Below are 23,420 nucleotides of genomic sequence, written 5' to 3' on the forward strand. Positions count from 1 at the left end.
CTTGTCTGCATACATTCAATTTTGCCATGAATCCTGATTGCTCTATTTTCCCCAAGACCTATAAATGTAATGAACACACTCTGGTTTAATTCTCCTGGCTTCTCTCACAATGTTTTTCTTGCTTGAGGAACATTTATCAGAAGCAATTCAATATTCTATTTTCCTTCAGTTATTTTTCATTTCTTGTCTTTGAATATATGATTTCCCCCCTGCCCAGTCATTTCTATTTAGATGAATTAAACCTCAGGTTGGGAAATACCTCAGCCTGTCTCAAACCCACGTTCCCCAAGCTTAATATCTTGTAGAGAAATTACTCATCATTTCTTGTAATTTCCTAGAGATCCATTGTTTTGGAATACTAGTATCTATCCATGGAGAAGGTGCAATCCATATAGAACGTTAGTCTGACATGATAGACAAAAAACCCCCATTCCAAACTGGAAACCAACCCAAGGTCTCCTATAGTCTACTCAGAGAGGAATGAGGGAAGAGATGATTGTCTTCTGCCCCAATCAAATCACATCTGGAGTGTGGTTCTAGGCATTACATTTTAGGAAAGACATGGGCAAACTGGAGCCTGTATAGAAGAAGGCACCCAGAAGGCCCTTAGGGGTCTTGCCATCCACCCTGCATGGTGTCTTACCCTTCAGATTGCTAGAGGCAGCTAGCCAGGTGGCGTACTAGATAGTGTTGGATTTGGAGTCAGAAAGGCCTGAGTTCTGATCTTGCCCCAAATATTTAATACATATGTGACCCTATATAAGCCTTTTTACCTCCTCAGTCTCAGTATCTTCATTTGTAAAATGGGGATAATAATAGTACTTACATCTCAGGATTGTTGTGAGGATTGGTTGAGAGAATGCTTGTAAAGGGCTGTGGAGTCTTATAGCTTTATAGAAATGCTACGTACCATTGTCTCTGTTGTCATTACTCCCAGATATCATGCTCAGGGTACTCAGGTCTCTCAGCTCTGGCACTGCCAACTTGGTAATGATTCCTCCAAAAGCAACATTGGGAAAGCAAAAACTTTTTAGAAGCAAGAGTTAAGTGAATTGTATACCGCATACTTTCATGTACATACCCCTATAGCCTTTGGGAGCTTTTTTATTCAAAAAGAATGGTTTCTAAAAGTCCAGAGAGAAGTACAGATGAGCAGGATTACTTTGAGAGCTGTGTGTTAAACATATTTTAAAAGAAAAGCAAACTGTACTTCATAGAGATGGTTTCATGTACAACCTGTTCTGTTCTAATATATCTAGGGAATGCTTGCTTTATTTGGTGATTGAGTTCAGAATAAAAATATTTTTTTTAAAAAGGAAGATTTCTAAATTCAATAATGATCTGGCTAGATTTTTATTTTCAAGTCTGGGGATTTTTTCAACATGTTTCTGGTTAAGAACCTAGAATATTTTGTTTTAATCAGCTTCACTGTCAATCTTAATATTCACTGATTGATCAATCTTAGTTGACCACCTGTTTCTCAAGGAACAGAGAAGAGTAGAGTTGAGATTTAAAAGAAAAGAAAAAACAAAAATAAACACCCAAATGTATCTCTAATGCTTAGTTCTATTTAGGGGCAATGCTGGTCCCCAAGCCTCATCAGAAGACCTTGGCGGACAGCATGAACTCTAAGTTGGTGAAGACAGAAGGTAATTTACAAAAACCCAGATATCACTTCCCTCTCCTGAGTATTTCTGTCGAAACAGGGATGAGAGAGCTAGAGAAAGCCTTCAGGGCAGAATCATGGTGGACAGGCCTTCCTGGGAGACAAGGGCTGGAGAGATTCCTTGTGAGGTTTGCCAGTGACACACAGTGGGAGGGAAATGGGGCAGTAATGGGAATGTCATGCTTTTCTTCCTTTTGTTATCTCTAGCTCTTTATCCCTGACTGTCACACCCTTTGCTTCCCCTCTGCCCTGATGAAAGGGAGCATGGCAGACAGGGCTTAACACGCTCACAGCTTCTGTTGAGTCTAAAGACAGAGGCCCACCTGCTCCATCTGCCTCTGCACCCTGCCTCCCCTGCTGGGCTAACAGTCATCTTCTAAGTGACCTTGAACAAATCACTTAACCACTGTGGGCCTCTCTTTTCCCATCTCTCAAATGATCCTGGAGATTCCTCCCAGCTCTAAACCTCAGGACTGCTTTATCAATGTCCTTCCTAAAACGTGTTGGGAGAATGTACTTGGGATCCATGTGTCCAAACTCCCAATCCTCATCTACAGGTAGGTGCCTCTTTTAATTTGTATATCAGATTTTCTTGGCTTCTCCTTTCCACTGTTTCGAAAGGCACCTCAATTAGTCAGTCTACAAGCATTTATTGAGTATTTGTTACATGTTTACCATTAAGTTTATTCTATATAGTAAACACTGTTCCAAGTGCTGGGGTTAAAAAATATTTGAGCAGAAGGTGACTGCCTTCAAGGAACTAATATCTTAAGGCAGTAGGAGGGTGAGACAACCTACAAAAAATATGCAAACAAGAAATATATATATGGATTAAGTGGGGGAGGGTAATGTCAGAGGAAAGGCACTGGAGGCTCAGTAAAAGATGGGATTTGTGTCCTTTCTCTCATTCTCTATCTCTCTATTTCTGTCTCTCTGTCTCTCTCTGTGTCTCTTCTCTTTCTTATCCTCTCTCTGTGTGTCTTTCCTCTCCTCTTTCTTATTCTCTGTCTCTCTATTTCTCTGTCTCTCTCTGTGTCTCCCCCCCCTCTCATTCTCTCTGTCTTTCTCTCTGTGTCTCTCCTCTCCTCTTTCTCATTCCCTATTTCTCTGTCTCTCTCTGTATTTATCCTCTCCGGTTTCTCTCTTACTCTCTGTCTCTCTCTCTGTGTCTGTCTCTCTCTTACTTCTTCTCTATCTCTCTGTCTGTCTCCTCCCTATGTGCCATAGCCATATCAAAGCACAATATGGACCATGTCACTATGAAGCTGCCTCTTACCTCTAGGATCAAATGTAAACTCCTTAGCTTGGCATTCAAAACTAAATCCAACACATTTTCCCATGTCTGTCACACGATTCCCTTTCACACCTTCTGTGTTCCCACCACTTTGAACATTTTGCTTTTCCTAATATGGGATCCTTGATTTCCCATCTCCATGCCTTGGGTGCTCCTCTCGTCAATAAACTCCAGTGGCTCCCTCCTAGCTACCTCCAGGAACAAATATAAAATGCTCTGTGTTGGCATTCAGAGCTCTTCCTAATCATCCCCTTCCCATCTGTCCATTCTTCCAACATCTTGCTCTCCTCCAGACACTCTGGCCTCCTGGCTGATCCACCAACAAGAACCTTGATCTCTTGACCAGGCAGTTTTACCGGCCACCTCTGGACCTGGAATTTTCTTCATCTCTCTACCTCACAGTTTCCTCAGCTTTCTTTCTCTCCTCCATAACAAACCTTCCTTTATGTCCTTTGAGGCTGGTCCCTTTCCTCTGCTGACTCTCTCATTTATCCTGTGTGGGTCTTGTATATACAGTTATTCACATATCATCTCCCCATTAGACTGGGGGCTCCTTAAGGGCAGGGACTGCCTTTGGCCTTGTCTTTGTATCTCAGCATTTAGCACAGTGCTTGGCACCTAGTAGGTCCTTAATAAACACTTGTTGACCTGGTGAGCTTGTCATGACTGTTCACACCTGGGGTGCCCTTCCCTCCTCTGCCCCTTGGAATCCCAGGCTTCCTTCAGATCTCAGTCCAGTGCCCCCTACTCCTTGAAGCTTTTCCTGGGAGCTAGTATCTCCTCTGCAGATAGCTCCTGCAAGGGCTCTTGTGCTATCTCTGTCCCCTTAGGCAAATGAGGCCCTGTTCATTCCTAGCTCATTGATCAACTTAGTGGAGAGTTCTCACGTGATAAAGGAATGGGCTACTGGGTGACGAGGGTAACTGACTGGCTCCATCAGTCCCCTCACTACAGTGACATCTTATTGTGCCTATGAGAGTGTAGACTTCTTAATAGCAGAGATTGTCTCAAATGTTCCTTTTTTGTCTCTATTGCCTAGTAGAGAGTTGGGCAGGCAGTAGGTACATAGTAAATACTTCTTCAGGGCTGGATTGATTCTTAAAAGCATGCCTTTGATTTTATCCAACTGTGCTCCAAAATCTTCGTTTTTTCCCCTACTGCCTACTAAGTCAAGGTCAAACCTCTTAATATGGCATTCAAGGCTCTTTGGAATTTGACCTTCTTGGTCTCATCATTCACTAAGGCCTCAGTACAGCCAAACTGGACCAGGTGAGACCTTCTCTGTGACCTTGCTCAGTCTAGGTAGCCATACTTGCCTCCCTTCGGTTTCCACCTGTCCTACTCCTGCCCATCTAGACTTAGGAGAAAAGTGGAAGTAGAGTCATTGATGGCTTGGACGGGCTGCATGAATAGGTCTCCTGGGTTCATCAGCTGATCACTGTAGGCAGACCCTGTGAGTGTAACTGGGCACTAGGAGGGATCAGGGGAGGAGGAGGGTTTGAGAGTGAGAGAGAGGAAAGATATACAGGGAAGGGAAGAGAAATTCAGAGGAGACCCAGGGTCAGCTTCAGCAGCTGTGCATCCAACTGGGGGCCCAAGGGACCCTCTTCTCCTCCTCATGCCTGAGAAAGCAGGCAGGGTACCTGCATCTGTCCCTGGCAGGAAGGCCCTTCCTTGAGCCCCTCTCCTTCCAAGCTATCTCCTACTCAGCTGGCAAATTGACCTCCCTAAGGCACTGGTCTGACCATGTCAGCCCCTCCTCATAAATGCTGGTGGCTCCCTCTCATCTCTATATCAACATCAAACCCTCTGTTTGGCCTTCAAAGACCTGCCTAGCCTGACATCTTTGTACACCTTCAGTCTGCCCCCTGCCCAGCTTGCCTCTCATTCCACTGACACTGCGGCACCATTGGCCCTTGGCAGTCGCTCCTCTCCTGACTCAGTCCATTCCAACCTGGGACACTCTGCCTCCTCATCTCTGTCTCCCAGCTTCCTTCAAATCTCTACTGAAACTCTATCTTTTACAAGAAGCTGTTCCAAGCCCTCTTTGATCTTAGTGCCTTCCCTTTGAAACTACCCCCAATTTATCCTGTGTATGTCTTATTTGTAATAATTGTTTCATGATGTCTCCACCCTTATACAATGAGCTCCTTGAGTCAAGGAATAGTTTGGTTTTTGTCTTGCTTTAGAGGGCCTCACACATGGGATATGCTTAATAAATGCTATTTGACTGACTGATCGACCAAACAACATCTCAGGGCTTGGCTTCAGTCCCAGACTCACTTCCCCTCCCTTCCTTCCGACTAACCTGCCAGGCATCAAGGAAAGAGCCTAGCAAGATGAAAGAGAAAGAGGAAGCCTTGATTTTCAATCCTGGCAGGTCCTAGGTTTGTTTGGAGGGTAGAGGGGCTTCCCTGGGGTTTGGCAGCTTCTCCCTCTGTTAGGGTTAACCCTTTGTTAAAAAGTGCATTCTTTTTAACACAGATGCTGCATAGAAACATTATTTGTTTATCAGGCATGTGAAAGATTCTATTAGGTATAATAAGGAAAGTCTTGACTCCTAAACACAACCCTTACCTTTGCTCAAGATGTCCCTCACCTGGGGTACCCTCACCCATTGTTCCACCTCTTTAGCATCAGACAAACTCTTTGCCAATAATGGCCACATTCTCTGTAATGCCCTACATAATGGACTCCATGGCCAGAGTCCATTGACTAGAGGGAGTTCTGCCTGGTCCCTAGGTCATCCTTAGGATGTTATTGTTCCTCTTTGAGAAGGAAGGAGCAGCAACAGCCATGCTTTACTTCACTCTCTCCTCTCCAGCCATCCCCTCCTCAATCCCTCACCTCCATCCCCAGTTAAGATATCATGAACCATGATCAAAGCTGCTCTGCCATCCTGAACAAAGCTTGTCCATCCACTCCCTGGTGGCCCCACTGCACATTTCAGTGACATTCTACACAAAGTACCTTTCCTTGGCCACCAATCCCCAATGTACTTTGTCCCCATTAGAATGTAAGCTCCTTCAGGGGAGCCATTGCCATTGTTTTTGTATACCTGAAATCCAGCTAAAGGCTTGGTATATAGGAGATGCTTTATAAATGCTTGTTCATTTATTCATCCCAGGTTGACCAAACTTCTCTTGAAGTTTGATTGTTGAACCAGTTTTGAATCCAACCAATTGTGAGATCATCTAGCCTGCATCCTGTCTGCAGGAGTAAGATATGGAACTTAGTTCTCTGCTTTGGTGACTGTAGAAAACCCGGGACCTTCCTACCATCTACCTTACAAACAAGGGAGGGAGACTTACCCGGGCTTGGCCTCTTCTCAGTGAACCTGGGGTGGTTTCTGATCACTGGTCACCTCTTTCCTTCCTCACTGCTTTATCTGCAGAGAATTTTTAAAAACCTAGCTTTCCCCTGGAAAGACCTCTCCAATAATTAATCAGTCCATGAAGCCATTGGTTTTAGCACCTTGTAAATAAGAAACAGCCCCAGTCCAAAGGCTGAGCTGGGCACCTGTGATGGAAGACAACACACCAGACAACCATTTCTTTTCCTCCCATCCTAACTAAGGCATTTCTTCCTTTATTTCTCAAAAAAAACTTTAAAACATTTTTCTTTAAAATTTTGAGTTCCAAATTCTATCCCTTCTGTCTCTCCTCCCTGAGATGGTAAGCAATCAGATATAGGTTATACATGTTCAATTGTGTGAAACCTTTCCATATTAGTCATTTGTACAAGAAGACTCAACTGAAAGAAAAAAAATGAAAAAAAGTGAAAAATAGAATGATTCAGTCTGTATTCAAACACTATCAGTCCTTTTTCTGGAGGCAGATAATATGCTTCATCATTAGTCCTTTGGGATTGTCTTGCATCATTATGTAGCTGAGAAGAGTCAAGTCATTCACAGTTCTTCATCAAACAATATTGCTGTTACTGTGTACAATGTTCTCTTGGCTCTGCTCATTTCACTTTGCATCAGTTCATGTAAGTTTTCCAAGTTTTTCTGAAATATCTTGTCATTTCTTACAGCACAATAATATTCCTTTATAATCACATACCACAGCTTGTTCAGCCATTCCCCCACTTGTTGGACATCCTTTTCAATTCTAATTTTTAGCCATCACAAAAAGAGCTGCTATAAATATTTTTGAACAAATAGGTCTTTTCCTCATTTTTTGAATGTCTTTGGGAAATAGACCTAGCACTTTTCTTCCCTGAACAGCAAAAGCAGTCCTTATTCTGAGACTCTATGAAATTCTACCCAGTTCACTCCTCAGATGCCTGATCCAGAAATAATGATTTATCTCCCAGACCACCTAGTCCCTCCACTTTTAAGTCAAATGGCCAATAAGGTTAATAACTGTGTTGAGGCCACCTGTTCCCTGGGAAACAGATTGAGGCCAATAACCCATTTTATCATGACCCACGGACAGCTGGCGGATACCAAAGGCTTCTAGGGACTTTAGGCCACAGCCAGATTTCATGGCTGACCAGGAGGTAAAAGACTCCATCCATCATCAGTGCTCCAATGAGCCATAAGGAGACCTTTTGAGTCTGGTTTCCTTTTTTAAAAAATTAAAAGGACTCAGCCTTTCAAGATGTGAAATTTTGATGACCACCCACCTTGTGGAGGGTAAAATCCATCTGATAGGACCAACTGGAAAGCAGGGGCAGCTGTGGTGTGGGGGGAAGGGCATTAGGCTGTGACATCAGATGGAAGCCCTGGCTCTGTCGGTGCCATGATCACTTAGTTAAGTTCAGGGGAGTGCTAGTGGTGATCTTGTTGCTTAATCATTTCATTTGTGTCCAACTCTCTGTGATTCCATTTGGCAAAAATTCTTGGCAAAAGTACTGGAATAGTTTGCTATTTCCTTCTTCAGCTCATTGTACAGATGAGGAAATAGAGGCAAATAGGGTGAAATGACTTACCCAGGGTCACATAGGCAGTATGTGTCTGACATTAGGTTTGAACTCCTGAAGATTGATCTTCCTGACGCTAAGCCCAGGGCTCTGTGCACTATCGCTTATTGTGTGTGTGAAGGACTCAAGTAGGCAAAGTAAGGAGGGTCTTGGTGCCACCTAACTGCCTTTTGAAATGTAGCCTCTCATTGTGACTGCCTCTGGTGGGAAGGATGGAAGCCAAATTTCAGGGGGGTAAAGGAAGTGTAGAAATGGAGTCAGAGAGTATAGACCACTTCAGCCTGGCATTGAAGAACCCCCACCCAACCTGGCTCCCACCAAACCTTCCAGTCTCTCTCCTGCTCTTGCCTGACTCCCCTTGTACCCCAAATAATCTTGTGTCAGTCATTCGATAAACATTAATTGACTATTATATGAGGCACTGTGCTAAGTCCTGGGTTAAACTAAAAGCTACGCCATGTCCTAGCGTGTGCCCGCACTATCTGCTCTGCCTTCCTTGCCTTTGCTTCGAGGCTCCACCTGTTGGAATTTCATCCATTTTTCAGATCCAGCTTGAAAGTGACCTTCATGAAACCTTTTCTTATTCCCCACCAGATTTGAGTCCCCTTCCAAGGAATGATCATGGCATTTTGTTCAGACCTTTCATGAGAACTTCTCGAATTCTGCCTGTATTGTCACTATTCCACATACTTATACCTTCCTTCCTGCTAGAGTGTAGGGTAAGCTCCCTGATGGTTGGGACTCTCTTGTCTTTTTCTCTGGATATACCACAGTGCCTTGCATACAACAGGAATTTTCAAAAAGTTTGTTGAATGAATATTCAAATGGATGGATGTAAATTGAGTCCCAAAGCCCATTGGGATGAGATTCTCTCCTCTGTGGTGGAGATCAATGACCTGGTCCTCTGTGTTGGGCAGGGCAGGGTTGGTGACTGCAGAAGAGAGGAAGGGGTCAGGTCTCCAGTGTCTTCCTGCTTTGGGACATCCTTCAAGTATCTTCAGGTTTCCTCAGTCTCTTTGGGCTCTGACAATGCTTTGGGCACTTCTGGCTTCTAACTTTGAGAAAGAATATGTACCATGCCAATCCTGCTGAAGAGGAGGCGGCAACCTTCTCCAGGTCTCTAGGCCCAACTTGATTTGCTAGAGACTTGGGGAACCTCTCCTTGGGTGAGATCTGAGACTTTCTGGGTTGAACTGAATTATCTTGCTCTCAGTGTGAGAGCTCCTTCATTATAGATTGTCTAGTCTGTATCTGTGTGTGCGTGTATGTATCTTCTCTGATTTCTGTGGGCTACCTAGTTTGATAAATAGGTTTCTTTGTTATTTGCTGAATGTGTTCATCATGGAGCTAGTATTTGCTGGGAAGGAAGTCAAGCCTTGGGTATAAAGTTTGGGTCCCCTCTCTCTACCTTGCTTTTAAGAGACAGTGATCAGAAGTTAGCTAGAAGCTGAAAACCACACTTTCCAGACTGATATTTAAAGAAGCAGATCAATATAATTCTAGGCCCAGCATTCCCTCTGTCTGAGGAGAACAGAGTGGCCAGGTAGCTGACCTCAGCGTCCTGCTTCCCATCTTGGTAGGAAATCAAGTGGCCCTTGGAGGAGGCTGAGGTAGGAAGAGGCTGGAGATGTCTATTCTGCCTCTTTGATCCATACAAGGATAACCCCAGGCTACATGTGGTAAATAGCCCAGCCATGTAATGAAAAGTGGTCAGGAAGTTTGATAATGAAAGGGTGAGAGTAACAGCAAAAGGTAGGCTTAGCCAAAGGCATTTTTTTTAAAGATAGAAGAGACATAAATTCTTACCCAAGTTAATACTTTCTGTATTGGAAACAAACACAGAGTGATGTTACATTCTCTAAAGGCAAAATGTTGTCACGGAAAAAGTGTAGACATGGAGGGAGAAGAGACCACTGTTGAAACCCCACACCTGCCCCTTATTAGCTGGGTTACCCTGGGGCTGGTGAATCCACCTCTCTGAGCTTCTTGGGTGTTAGGAGTCACAGTTAACAATCTCACAGGCTTGCTAAGGAGATCCATGTGATTGTGCTAAAGAAATAGCAGCAGCCAAAAATCACTTTCTCCATTCTCTCCCTCCCTCCTTCCCTCCCTCCCTCCCTCTCTCTCTCTCTCTCTCTCTCTCTGATTCTCTATTTCTCTGTATTTCTCTCTGTCTCTGTCTGTCTGCACCTTTCTCTTTCTTTCTGTTTTTCTCTGTCTTTGTCTCTTTCAATCAAGAATAGGTCTAAAGAATGCAGGCTAGAAAAATTCTCTTCTGCCAATCATTTAGCAGAGTGGCCAGGCCAGGTCTTTGCTCTTCCCTAGGGCCCCTGGAAGGTGACTCTCTTTACCCATTCCCTGAAAGTCCTCCTTGGATACCCCATTATGATGTGGAAGTAACCTGGTGAGCTCTGAGGCCAGAGGGCAGCTGCTACAGGTCCTCCTGGCCTTCTGTGCAGGAAAGGTTCCAAGTCTTGTTCAGCAGCAGACAGCATTTCCATCTTTAAACAACCAGTGTGGCTAGGGACAGAGATCCTCTTTTCTGGATAGTTGACTACCATATGATGAATTTCAGGGACCCTCAGCAGCTAAGCTAAATTCCACTAAGGCAGGGAGATGACCTTTGGTGGAGGTGGAGGAGAGCAAATAAAACCCCAGATCTTTTAAAATATTGAAATAGAAATAGATGTTTCTTCTTACTTTTTTTTGTTGTGGTTGTTCTTGAGCTGTTTCACTTGTGTCTGACTCTTCTTGACCCCATTTGGGGTTTCTGTGACAAAGACACTGGAGTGGTTTGCCATTTCCTTCTCCATCTCATTTTACATATGGGGAAACTGAGGCAAACAGGGTTAAGTGATGTGCCCAGGCTCACACAGCTAATAAGTGTCTGAGGGCAGATTTGAACTCAGTTCTGGTGCTCTATCCATTGTGCCACCTACCCCCTTTTCTTAGAAACACTAAACCAAAATAGCTGTGCATTGTTCCATCTGCTTACTAATTCAGGGCTTCATGAATTCATTATTTGGTCCATAACAAGCTGAGTCGAGCAAACAATCCTTTTCTAAGCACTTCCTAAGCATGTGTTAGCATTGGAATAAGTATTGGGGACAGAAAACATAACAAGGCTTTCACCTAAGCCTTGCTGACTGCTATACATACAGAAGGGGGTGTGAGCAAATTAAAGGAAAGAACAAAAATGAAATGTGGCATGTAATTAAAGCAATCCAATCGACTCATTTAGTGAAACTGAAAAATTGGAAACAAAGTCATGAATGATGATTGTTTCCTACAGAAGTTTAACAGATGTAAATCAATCAGTACAACAAGGGAGCCCCAAGAGCCTTGAAACCACCACTGTCTGGGAAGACTTCAGCATATCCTTGCCAGGAAGAAAGAGAGGACTGCCAAGGAGAACACCAGATGAGAACATAAGCTCATTTATAAAATCTTGCAGAGGAGAATGATGAGAGATTATAAGGATGATCATCTCGTAAAACAATGAAAGGCTATGCAGGGAAAACTGAAAACTCAACAAGAAACCTAAACAATACAAATCAACTTGAGAACACTTAAGGATCAAACTGGAAGACCATGGATGGGCAAAAAATGGTAAATATCTGCACAGACATCTACAGCAAACTGTTCTTTCCATGAATGAAATTTTGAGCTGCTGCATTTGAATCCTAACTGTCCAATATGCCATTGATTGATGATTAAAAAAAAAACAAGGAAGGCAGTGGGAATGTATATTGAATGGGTCTATGTTAGAAAAAAGAGAAATCTGAAAAATTCAAATCAGTCCACCAGATATCTTCCAGCCTGTTTTCCAGAATTATTTTATATCAACTCCATCCCTTTCCCCCATCCAATGCAGCTTACATGCATATGACAATCCAATCTCCTTGGACATAAATCAGCTGTAACATACTATCAATATAAAACTCATGGAAGAAGCACATAATAGAATGCATCATTCTCTTTGTTTTTATTTGGCAATAAGAAATATTTTTCTCTAGAAAAGCCAGGACAAAATTGGCCAATTGGGAATTAATGCCAAAGGTAAGTAATGACATAAAACAAGAGGGCCTCCAACTACCTTTGATGAGTTCAAGTCCTTTAGATCATGAACTCCTTGAAGGCAGGGACTATTTTTGCCCCTTTGTAATGCCAGCTCTTAGCACATAGTATACAATTATTGTTTATTAGTCTGACTTGACATTCTCAGGTTTTGAAAGAAATGACTTCTATTATTGCTGAATGACTATCAGTGATCATTGAAAGGTAGTGGTATGGCATAATCAGAAAAAAAGGCAAATATTCCAATTTTTTTTAAAAAAGGATAATGAAAATTGAAGCTGCAAAGATAGATCAGTGAACTTGACCACAGTTTTTGGTAAAATTCTAAACTTTTTATGGAGATGGGGTTCTTAATCTTTTTTGCATGTCACAAGTACCTTGGGCAATCTGGTAAAGCCTTCAGATCCTTTGTCAGAAGATTGTTTTTGAAAATATAGACTAAAATGCATAGGATTGGAAAGGAAACCAATTATATTGAAATACCTATCAAAACTTTTTAAAAGTTTTAAAGTTTACAGACCTCAGTTTAAGAACCTCTTATCATGAGAAGAAAAGAAAAGGGAGCATAATTCTTTCCACTCATGAGTTTTGGATTTGTTTTTGTGTTTTTCCTCTTAGCAAATAATAAAAGAAATATTTAATTGAAATGGAATCAAGTGAGAAGATGTTTCAAGTGGTCTGTCCATATTTGCTTCTGAGTCATTTTCTGTTGATCAACCAGGCGATGAGCAGGAAGCTTGATTTCTTCTTGTACCATGGCTTGGACAGCTCCCCTCACATCTATATTAGTGCCCTTCATCAGAGCTCATCTTTATAGCTCAGGTTTGTTCCATGGAGTCAGCAGAGATCTTCAGCAAACAAACAAACAATATTATAGTCCTGAGAAAGAAAGTATGTGAAAGTCCTGGAAGTAATCAAGAAAAGCAAATGCAATCAACAGACTCATGAACCACATGTCTGAGCTTTCTCCCCACAGTTCTCAGGACTTGTTTATTATTGGGGGTGGAAGGAAGGGTTGGGAGAAATGAAGCTCCACTGGAGGTTGGAGCCACCCTCCATTGATGCCGACAGTGGTACTAATTTAGGAGAATTGGGAGCTGGACACAGGTAAACATCTACATGACATTTTCTAGTAGCTCAAAGAATGTTTCAGACTACTCTGATTTAAGACTGTTCATTGCTTCTTCCTGATCAATCAATGAAACCTTTCCTGTGTTAACAAGTACAAACCACTACAGAGCTATGAGCTGTCACCCACCTGATCCTATTTGGGTCAAGGCAGGTTTAATGCCAATTCATCATATAGAGGAAATGGTTACACTTGGAAACCAGTGTGCCTGGAACAGGGATGAAACACAGCCTGATTTAAATAATAATGATGAAGAGAATGGGAATAGAAATAATAAAGGCAGAATGCTACAATGGAAAGAATACGAACTATGTTCAAACTGCACCATAGTCCTTTCTCTCGAGGAAGGAATTTTGTCTCTTTGGGTCTCAATTTCTTCAACTATAAAAAGAAAAGATAGGAGTAAAAGGACATTAACATCCTTTTAAAAACTAAAATATCTTTTCTAGCAAAAATAGTCATCTTTTCTACTATCAAAGCCCCAAATGACAACATTTCCATGAAATAGTCCTGGACAGATGTCTAAGTCCTAGTCTTTTTATCCTGTGCCTTCTAAGGATGCCAACTTTTTTCTTGCTATAACTTGCACAAGATACTCCATGTCCCAGATCTGAGTATTTCCCTTGGCTGTCCTCCACACCTGGGATGCTTTTCCATCATCTCAGCCTCCTGACTTCCCTGGCTCCCTTCAGTCCCCCCTAAAATCCCACCTCCTACAAGAAGCCTTTCCTGATCCCCTAAGAGCTAGCACCTTCCATCCCTCTGTTGATTATTTTCAAAGTATCCTGTTTATTGTATCTGTAGAGAGGTATTCACATGGCATCTCTCCATTAGAAAGGCTCTGTAAGACTATCTTTGTAGCCCAGTGCTTGGCACACTTTCTGACACATAGTAGGTGCTTCAGAAATATTTGTCTGACTGAAATGAATTGAGATCTGGGTTTGAATCTGACACATATATCTGGGTGACTATAAATAAGTCATCTCAGCTCTCCAAGCCCAGTTTGCTTATCTGTCAAATGGGTACAACTATGCCCAGATTGATACCTTCTGAGTTTTCTGGGGGATCTCATGAAATTATCAATGTAAAGTGTATAATCAACCTGAAAGCCCTGTAGAAATGCCACTGCTGATTTGTATCCCCCACCATCAGCACAGTGTCTGGTATATAATAAGCTCTTAATAAATGTTTGTGGATTGACTGATGAATGATGCAGCAACATAGAAACACTGGATTCATCTTAAAACAAAGCACTTTGATTCCACATTCTCCTATGTTTCACTCTTCCTTGATATAGTTATAAAAAGAATGTCACAGAATTTAGAGGAATAAACTGTCTTCCAATTTAAGGCAGAGAATGCTTGTTGAATGGCCAGTATCAATTCAATAGATTGGTGGGGAGGCTTTTGGAAGAGTGGAAAATGGGGAAAACTCCAAGAGTTTCCCAGAATTTATTCTTGACCCTGCGAAGAAAACCAAGTTCAAGGGTTGTCATTCCACCGATAATCAGTAAAGAGAAGCTAGAAAACAAGAAGGAAATGGAGCCATGCTCAGAGCCCCTTATCTGATGCTGAGGGACAAAGGAATAGTGGGGGATGGAGATGGCTCTGTGGCAGTCTGTCATGTGATCGGACCTCTGACTCAATGGGATCTTTGTTGTCCAGATAAACGCCCCACTTTCCTCATTGGGGACACTTGGGGCCCCACTTTCTATGTCTAATTATTGAAATTGATGTGGATAACAGGCCTTTGCATAAAGGCTGCTTCTCAGAGGGGTCAGGCAGAGCAGGATGTTGGGAGCCACAAAGTTTTTGCCTCTCTGTTGAAATAAGTTTTATGCTCGAGTCCATGTGGCCATATGAAGGATTTTCTGTGCACATTTTCTCCTTAGTGGGTCTGAAACTTCCTTATGCTACAGAGAAGTGACCATCTCTTCCCTTCCCAAGATAAAGGTGTTATGGGTGGAGTACCAGGCTTAGTCAAGAAGGCCTGGTTTCAACTCTTGCCCCTGGGTGACCTTGATGAAATCACTTTATGTCCCTGAGACTTAGTTTCCTCATCTGTAAAATAGAGATAGTAGTGGCACACCCTGACAGGGCTGTTACCAGCTCAGATGAGGTATGTGCTCTACAGAGTAGTTTACATGCCTTGAGTCATTGTATGAATGGTAGCTTTTATTATTACCAGACTTGTTAGTGGTAAGAGTCACCCTGATAGTGTATACCAAGTCTCTTTCTGCTGGGATTGGCTTAAGTGAATTCAGAGGACACAATGAAATTCCTGAAATAGCTAGAATTTTGGGGGGAGAAATGGAGATGGGTTTTGGGGAAAAAATAAAATCAAAGTCTTACAGTTACAGACTCATTTCTACTTTTTCGTTCTTTTTACATGTGGTTGCTATTAAGAAGTTTTCTCAATTACCCCTCTGGTGTATCTTTTTTGACCTTGTGGAATTAAAGTGATCTGATTTACTTTCTAATGCGTCGAAGTCCTCTGGGAAAAAATATCATTCCAATGTGTCCCTGGGTAGCAAGGCTTCCCTGACAGACTCTGAAAGTCTCCCTTCCCAGGAAGCCAAAGGTCATGGACAAGGTCAGGCCACAGATTAGCCTGGGGTAAAATACCATGAATCCCAGAGTTTATGACAGCCAAGTCATGTGGCACAAGGGAGAAGCAATATCAGACAAGACCAGACAGATTGGTGTGGGGTCTCCATGGACAAAGCAATTATTACCTCTTGTAGGCAGAACCAAGGCAAGAGATAGCCATGGCCTGGATCAAAAACTCATAGCTGATCATAACTTCTTATCCCCTGGTCTGCACCAAGACACTCAGGGTAGAACCCTAGCTCAAGGGCCATGATGCAGCTTGGATAGAACAGTTGGCTGGGGTCAGGAAGACCAATGTCCAAATCTTTTGTCTGGACCCTCCTACCTCTGTGACCATGGTAGCATCCCTTCACCAGACAGGTAGCATAGCACAAATCCAGAGCTCTTTGGCATCAGAGGACCTAGGTTTGAATACCACCTCTGATGCTTACTACCTATGAGACTCTAGGGGCCTCAGTTAATCCAGCTCTAAAATGAGGGAGTTGGACTGAATGGCCTTGGACACCCTTTCCTGTTCACGATCTGTGACCCTACAACCTGAATTCAAATCCTCTTTACTTGACAATAGTTGGTGACAATAAAATCACATAATATCTGAGTAGACATAGGTAAGTCACCTGGTCTCTCTGGGCCTCATTTTTCTTCTATAAAATAAAAGGACTGGGGTAGAAGGCTTTGAAGATTCTTTTCAAACTGAAATCTCATTCTTATGACTATGTAAAACAGAGAAAATAATGCCTGTAGTGCTTACAAACAAGGCAATAATGTAGGCAAAGGAGTTTGCAAACATTCAAAGTGCTACATAATTTTTAGCTACTGTTTTTCTTATTAATTCCCTCCACATCCCACTGTGTAGGGAAAGGAGACCCTGCTATTAGTGACAAACAGTGAGTAGAGTAAGCCAACCTGATGTGTGTGTGTGTGCATGCCAGATGTGAACATGAGGGACTCCACACCATTAGGTGGCTCTGCAGTCCTGTCGGTGCTAATGTCCTCTGATCAGACTTACCCAACTCTTTTGGCATTTTTAGTGTAAGATGGAGGAGACCAGGGGTTCTGGAGGTCTGAGGCTTTCCCCTCTCAGTCTTCCAGGTTTTGATGGGTGTGGTCCTCTCTGCCATGCCACTGTAAGGGCAGTATATAGGCTGCAAGCTGTGGGCTTTCATGGGGGTTACATGGAGTCTACCACTTGGTTCTATGCTGCTTGGGATCAAGGACACCGGATCCCCCTAAAAGGAGGGTGGAGCAGTGACAGAGTTTCCTCTGGTTTTAGTATCAGAACCCATGACCAATTCTTCATGATTCAATGCAAGTCCCTGTCACAAAGAAGGATTAACTAGAGTTGGACATCTTTGAGACAGACTGCCATACTTGCAGAGGATTACAGTCAGACTGGAATACTATGGCTCAGGTATTCAAAGGGAGGCAAGGGATGATCAGACCATCATGGACTGATATCCAGACACTCTTTAGGTTTCTGCTACTAACAGGATTCCAGGACTCCTTCCAGGAAAACCAGTGGCTGTAACGAGAACTCAGCCTATGACTGATTAGAGAGCTAACAAATAAGCAACTGTTAATATACAGATTTGCTTGGTCCTTTAAAACATACATGGGCCAGATTTTTAAACTTTCTTGTCTCTCCCACTCTTCCCTAACTGATGTTTTGCTCTCTTCTATGGTGGAAAGAGCAATCAACTTGAATTTTAGAGAGACCTAGGTACAAATCTCATCTTGGAAACTCACAAGCTGTGTGACCATGACTGCATCAATTCACGTCTATGAGACTCAATTTATTTATCTATAAAATGGAGACAATAATTTCTTTAGAACGTACCTGGTAGCTATGAGCCTTAGGTAAGGCTTTATGTATATACACACACAGATGCGTGTGTATGTGTGCATGCATCTATATATATTTGAAAATGTTTAAGCCCTATATCAATGGGATCATCATCTTCATCACCATCACCACCACCATCATCATCATCATGCTTTCAGATTCTGGCAGCCTTCTGTCTGGTCTGGATGCTAGGATCAAGCTCTAAATTTCTAGATGATGAACCGACCCCTCTCTAGTCTCTAGGCAGAGATTCCCTTCCTGCTTCCTGAAGTCAGAACTATCGGTGGCTGCCGTCTTACCTCTGTATGTGCAGATCACTTCTTCCCCCACTGAGTGTCCTGATCATTCTCACCTCCCTCTTTCTTTCCTGATTCATACTCCTTGATACACATAACTAATTTAGCCTGCTAGCCTTGGTTATGAGATTATCTGGGAAGCCTTATGTGTGGAGTTGGGGAATAAAAACAATATAGCATGAGTTCTGGGCCTATGGATAAATTCAAGAGGGTTCATGACCTTGGATAGGAGATAGACACACATACATACACATATTCTTATTTTTAGAAACTTCTGGTAGAAATTTAGTATTTATTTAAAAAAAATTACCCTGAGAAGGGGTCCATAGATTTTACAGGAATGTCAAAGAAGTCCATGACCCACACAAAAGGGTTAATAAACCCCTCATTAGGACAGCCAGTCCTTAGGTAGACCAGCAAGCCATCTTCTGACTGGAACTGAGGACAAAGCTGTCAAGTAGTGTGCTTTCTCTAGAAACTTCCTAACCTTCAGGGGTTAATCATAAATATTTTTTTAAATCAGCACCAAATTACAAAGATAAACAAATGAAGACAAGAAAGGGGCAGTCAATCGACATTTCCTTCCTTGGCTTAGAACTAGGGAAGGGGAGAATATCTCTGAGGGTACCATGTCACTCAAATTCAGTCAATCAATTTATCAATCAGTATTAATTAAACTGTGCTTACTCTGTTCCAGACACTGTGCTAGGCACTGGAGATACAAAGAGTGAAATGTCCCTATGATAGTGAAACTCATAAAAGCTGATGATATTACAGCAAGACAGAGACACAGAGGTGCAGAGGCAGAGATAAAGACAGAGACAGAGAGACAGACACACAGAGACAGAGGCAGAGGCAGAGATAAAGATAGAGATAGAGACAGAGAAGAAGGACCAGAAAAAAACTTTGGGGAACACTTAGAGTTAGAGGAAGTTAAATAAATGTTGAGCCAGAAAAGAGACTGAGGACTATACAGTAAAGAGAGTTTTACGAAAACCCAGAGAGGAGAGAGTATCCAGGAACAGGAGGTGGTCAAAGTGTCGAATGCAATCAACAGGTAGAGAAGGCCAGGGATTGATAAAAGATCATCAGATTGGACATGCAAGAGATCATGTGAATTTGAAGCCTGGTGGCCCTCCCTTTGGAATTAACAATTCTCCTCATCCCCCTGTGGCATCATGTGTATTTCTCTCTCTAAGTTAGAGGACAGATCTGCTTTCCTCAAACTCCATTCCCCTCTCTGCCTTCTTTTTCCCAGGACACTTTCCAAACCAGTCCCAACCATCTTCAGAAACAGCCTATATTTCTTATATAAAATATCTGCTGCTATGCATTCTGGGATTCTTTTAACTAGTAAGTTGGGATTCCATTCAGCACATTGAGAAGGTACGATGTTCTGGGTTCCTTTTAGCATCCTGTAGAAATGGGACCTTATGGAAAGCTCCTATTCATTTCCAAGGTCATTTAGGGTCTCACCAAAGGCTCAAAGCTTTTAGGACAAAGATATGACTTTCATAGTAGGCCCCCAAGCCCATTAATGAACTATCAGTTTGTAAGATGGGTAGTTGGCAGGACAGAGAAAATAAAGAAAAAACACTTTTTTTTAAAATAAAGAAGCAGAATTTCAGATAAGCATATGTTCTTAAAATGGAATGATAAACAGAATAAATTGTGCCCAACTTAAGCAGATACAAACCTGACCAGCAACGGATTTAAAGAGAACCAGGCTAAGGGTCAGGTTCACTGACTGCTGACATGAGCCCTTCTGCTTATGGGAATCAGTTTAGGCCCTGCTAAAAGGCAATGCCTTGTGAGCTTAGATTTGTGGTCCTTGATGTCATTTAAAAGACAAGAACTCTGAATTGGACGTCATGGTCTGCAGTGGGGTGAAGTAGGATGACCTGACTATGGAAGAAGGTGGATGCAAGGTGTTGGTAAGAAATCAGGATGGAAAGAAAGGTGAGGCCTTGAAGGACAGTCGGGGAAGTTTGGAGTTGATGAAGACCTCAGCTCAAGGCCTTTGTGCTCTGCTGGTACCCTAAGGATATCAAGAGATTTTGAAGAAGGTTCTCCAGTTCATTAGATGGACCCTGTGAGGCAGACCTATGGGAGGAGATGGATGAGACTCACTCAGCCTAACAGGCAAGAATGGGCTACAATCTGTGTCATTACAGGGAATGTCCTTGTGAATGGGATTACTGATACACTGGAGGATGAGCACACATCCTGGGTACAGGGAATGCCCCCCCAGCACTACACATACACAAGAAAATGGCCCCTACCCTCACATTAGGTTTTGAAAAGCAAGACCCCCTCAGCACTGTGCAGAAGAACTGAAATCAGTTCTTCTGATTAGTAGTCATGGGAAATGTTAAGGACCACTGAGTCTTCGATTTAGAACTGGGAGCATCCTTAGAGGATGTTGCTAGTTCAAAACCCTAATTTACATAGGAAAAAAAAACAAACAACAAGGCATGGAGAGGTTAAGTAATTTGACCAAGGGGCAACTAGGTGACATATTAGATAGAACTCTGACCCTAAAGTCAGAGGAACCCGATTTCAAATCCAGCATCTGACACTTACAAGCTGTGTGACCCTGGACAAGTCACTTAACCCTCTGATTCTGGTTCCACCTCTGTAAAATGATCTGGAGGAGGAAATGGCGAACTATTCCAGTATTTTTGCCAAGAAAACCTCAGAAGAGGTCAGGAAGTCAGACATGAATGCAAGATGACTCAAGAACAATAAAGATTTGGCTAAGGATGCCCAGCTAGTAAGTTTCAGGGGCTGCATCACCGAGTCCAGTGGAGATCTTTTGACAGCGAGTGCATCACCGTATCCATCCAACAAACATTTGTTTAGCACCTACCATGGAGCAGGCACAGTTGTGAACACTGTGGGGATGCAAACACACATAATGAAACAATCCCATCTGGCAGAAACTTTCATCCTAAGCGGGAAGACACATTCCGACATCGATGAGGGGCGGGTGAGAGATTTTATTCCCCAAAATGTTGTCAGAAAAAGTGCTGGAAGGAAGAAACCCCTGAACACGTTTAATTACAGATGTCAAGTTGGGGCACGCTCCTCCCATCAGTCAACACGAGATAACAGGCTCAACATCTCCAGTTGCGGTGGATAATACCGCAAAGAGACCTTCAAAACAGCTCGGTGCATGTGTTCCTAGGTACGCCTCCGAGAAATCTGTCATCGACTGCCCGTAAGTGAGCTATAAAATGACAGAGAATTAATTTCCTGTATTCTTGTGGTTAAGTTTAGGGCCTTTGCCCTCCAGGCTTTTCTCAATTGTAGCCTCTCGTTCTTTGGCTCCGCAGGATGGGAGCTGGCTTGGGGAGCCAGGAATGTGGAACGTGCCTGCCTGGGCTGTGTTCAGACAGGCTGGCGGTCGGCCAGGGGATAACAGAGAGAGAAATGGGGGAAAGCAAGTTTGTGATATGGAAGAGTGAGGGACAGACGTTACTTAGACTCTGCATGGTGGGGCTCATCAATGAGCCATTCAGATAATGGATGAGAGGAAGCCACAGACCCTAGGTTTCTAGAAGCTCTAGGAGAAGCGTTCGTTTTGGACGACCTGCCACCACGAACTGTCCCTGTCTGTGGAGGCTCTAACGGAATGACTGTGTGACAACCTTGATCAAAGGGCAGATGATGACACCCCACCCCCCACCCCCACCAGGGGGAAGTCCTATGCTGTGGAAGTGCCTAGCTCGCCCTGAGCCCAGGGTGAGGATGACCCAAGTTGGAATGGTGCCTCCGACACTTGTTAACAGAATAATGCTGAGCAGGTCACTTAATTTGTTTCCTCAGTTTTCTTGTCTGTAAAAAGGAGGAAAATAATAGCACCTAACTCTCAGGGCTATGGTGAGGATCAAATGAAATCATATTTATAAAGCACTTAGTCCAGTGCCTTGCACAGAGTAGGTATTATTTAAATGTTAATTATTTTATTCCCCTTCCCTAATCAATGTTTGTTGGATTGGAACTTAGAAGCAGGGTTAGTAACTCTCTCTGCTCTTGGGCAGGTTTGGTCTTAACAGAGGACAGAGCAGGTGGCTACCCATGTGGCTGTGATTTTGGGAGTGTGTGTGGTGGCACTACGATGCCAGGTCTCTGTCCAAGATCAAATCTGGCCTCAGACACTTACTACCTGGGTGACCCTGGGCAAGTCATTAATCCTATTTGCCTCAATTTTCTCATCTGTTAAATGATCTGGAGAAGGAAATGGCAAACTATTCCAGTATTTGTGCCAAGAAAAACCTAAATGCGATCATGAAGAAACATAACTGAAACCTAAACAGGACCTGGCCCAAATCATCCTATTAGCACTTCCTCCTTTAAGTCCCAAGGCTTTCAGAGTCTTTGGTGTGAAAATGCTGATATCCTGGCAAGTTTAGTTTAAGCCTTCATTAGCCAAGAATGACAGTTACTATCGACACATGAGGGGGATATTAGTTTACTAGTTAGGGAAGCCACCTCCATCCTCTATCCTCAACTTGATGAATATTGGCTGTCATTGTTTGGACAACTGTTCTCTCCCCCTTCCCACACCCTTCCCCCACATTAAAATCTGCCTTCCTCTGAGGTTTACTTGTCTCTAATTTCTGTCCTGAAGAGTAACCCAGAATAGTCTTTCTTTTTTCTATCTGCTCTTCAAACATTCAAATAGAATATTCAAACATTCAGAATATTCAAATCAGAGTAATTTATCCTATTTTTATTGAGTTTTACCATTTATAAAATTTTTTCCTAGTTTGGTAGGTGTTACTATTATAACAGATAAGGAAACTGAGGCTCCAGAGGGGGAGATAGCTTTGGGGGTCACCATGTACTCTTGGGGGATCCAATCAGAGTCCTACAGAAACACTTCCTGGCCACTTTCAAACCCATGGGACGCATTCTGGTTACCCTCCTCACTCCCATTCCACCAGAACTCCAACTATCCATGATTCCCTGGGATTTTATAGGAAAGCTTTCTCCTTATCGTGCCCAGAACCTTGTCACCCTGACACTTCCTCCCATGTGTCATCTCATCTTGTTAGAATATAAGCTCCTTGAAGACAGGGACTGCCTTACTTGTGCTGCCAATTATATCTCCAGCATTTAACATAGTGCCTGGCACATAGTAAGCAGTTAATAAATGTATTTTTATTCATTCATAGGATACCACGATATCAAGGTTGGAAAAGACCTTGGGGCACACCCAATCCAATATGTGTTTGAACACAAATCTCCCCTGCTTGAAGACTTCCAGGAAGGGATCCCACCACCTCCAGTGCCACCCATTTAGGCAGATCCAGTGAGAAATTCAGTCTAGTGAGTGACAATTTGCCAGCTCAGCCTCAGGTACAGCATGACCTGTATCAAAAATCTGATAAACACTTATTAGGCACTGACTGTATGCCAGGTACTTCTCTAGGCACTAGGGAAAGTACAAACATGAAACATCCCTGCCATCAACTAATTTTCATTCTTTGAGATGCCAGTGATCCTTCACCCAGAATGGAAGCTCCAAGAGTTGTGGGGGAGTCTCAAGAATTAGGCACTGGAACCATGCATACC

The sequence above is a fragment of the Notamacropus eugenii genome, chromosome 2 (assembly GCF_028372415.1).
Source record: "Notamacropus eugenii isolate mMacEug1 chromosome 2, mMacEug1.pri_v2, whole genome shotgun sequence".
In the NCBI taxonomy this organism is placed as follows: domain Eukaryota; kingdom Metazoa; phylum Chordata; class Mammalia; order Diprotodontia; family Macropodidae; genus Notamacropus; species Notamacropus eugenii.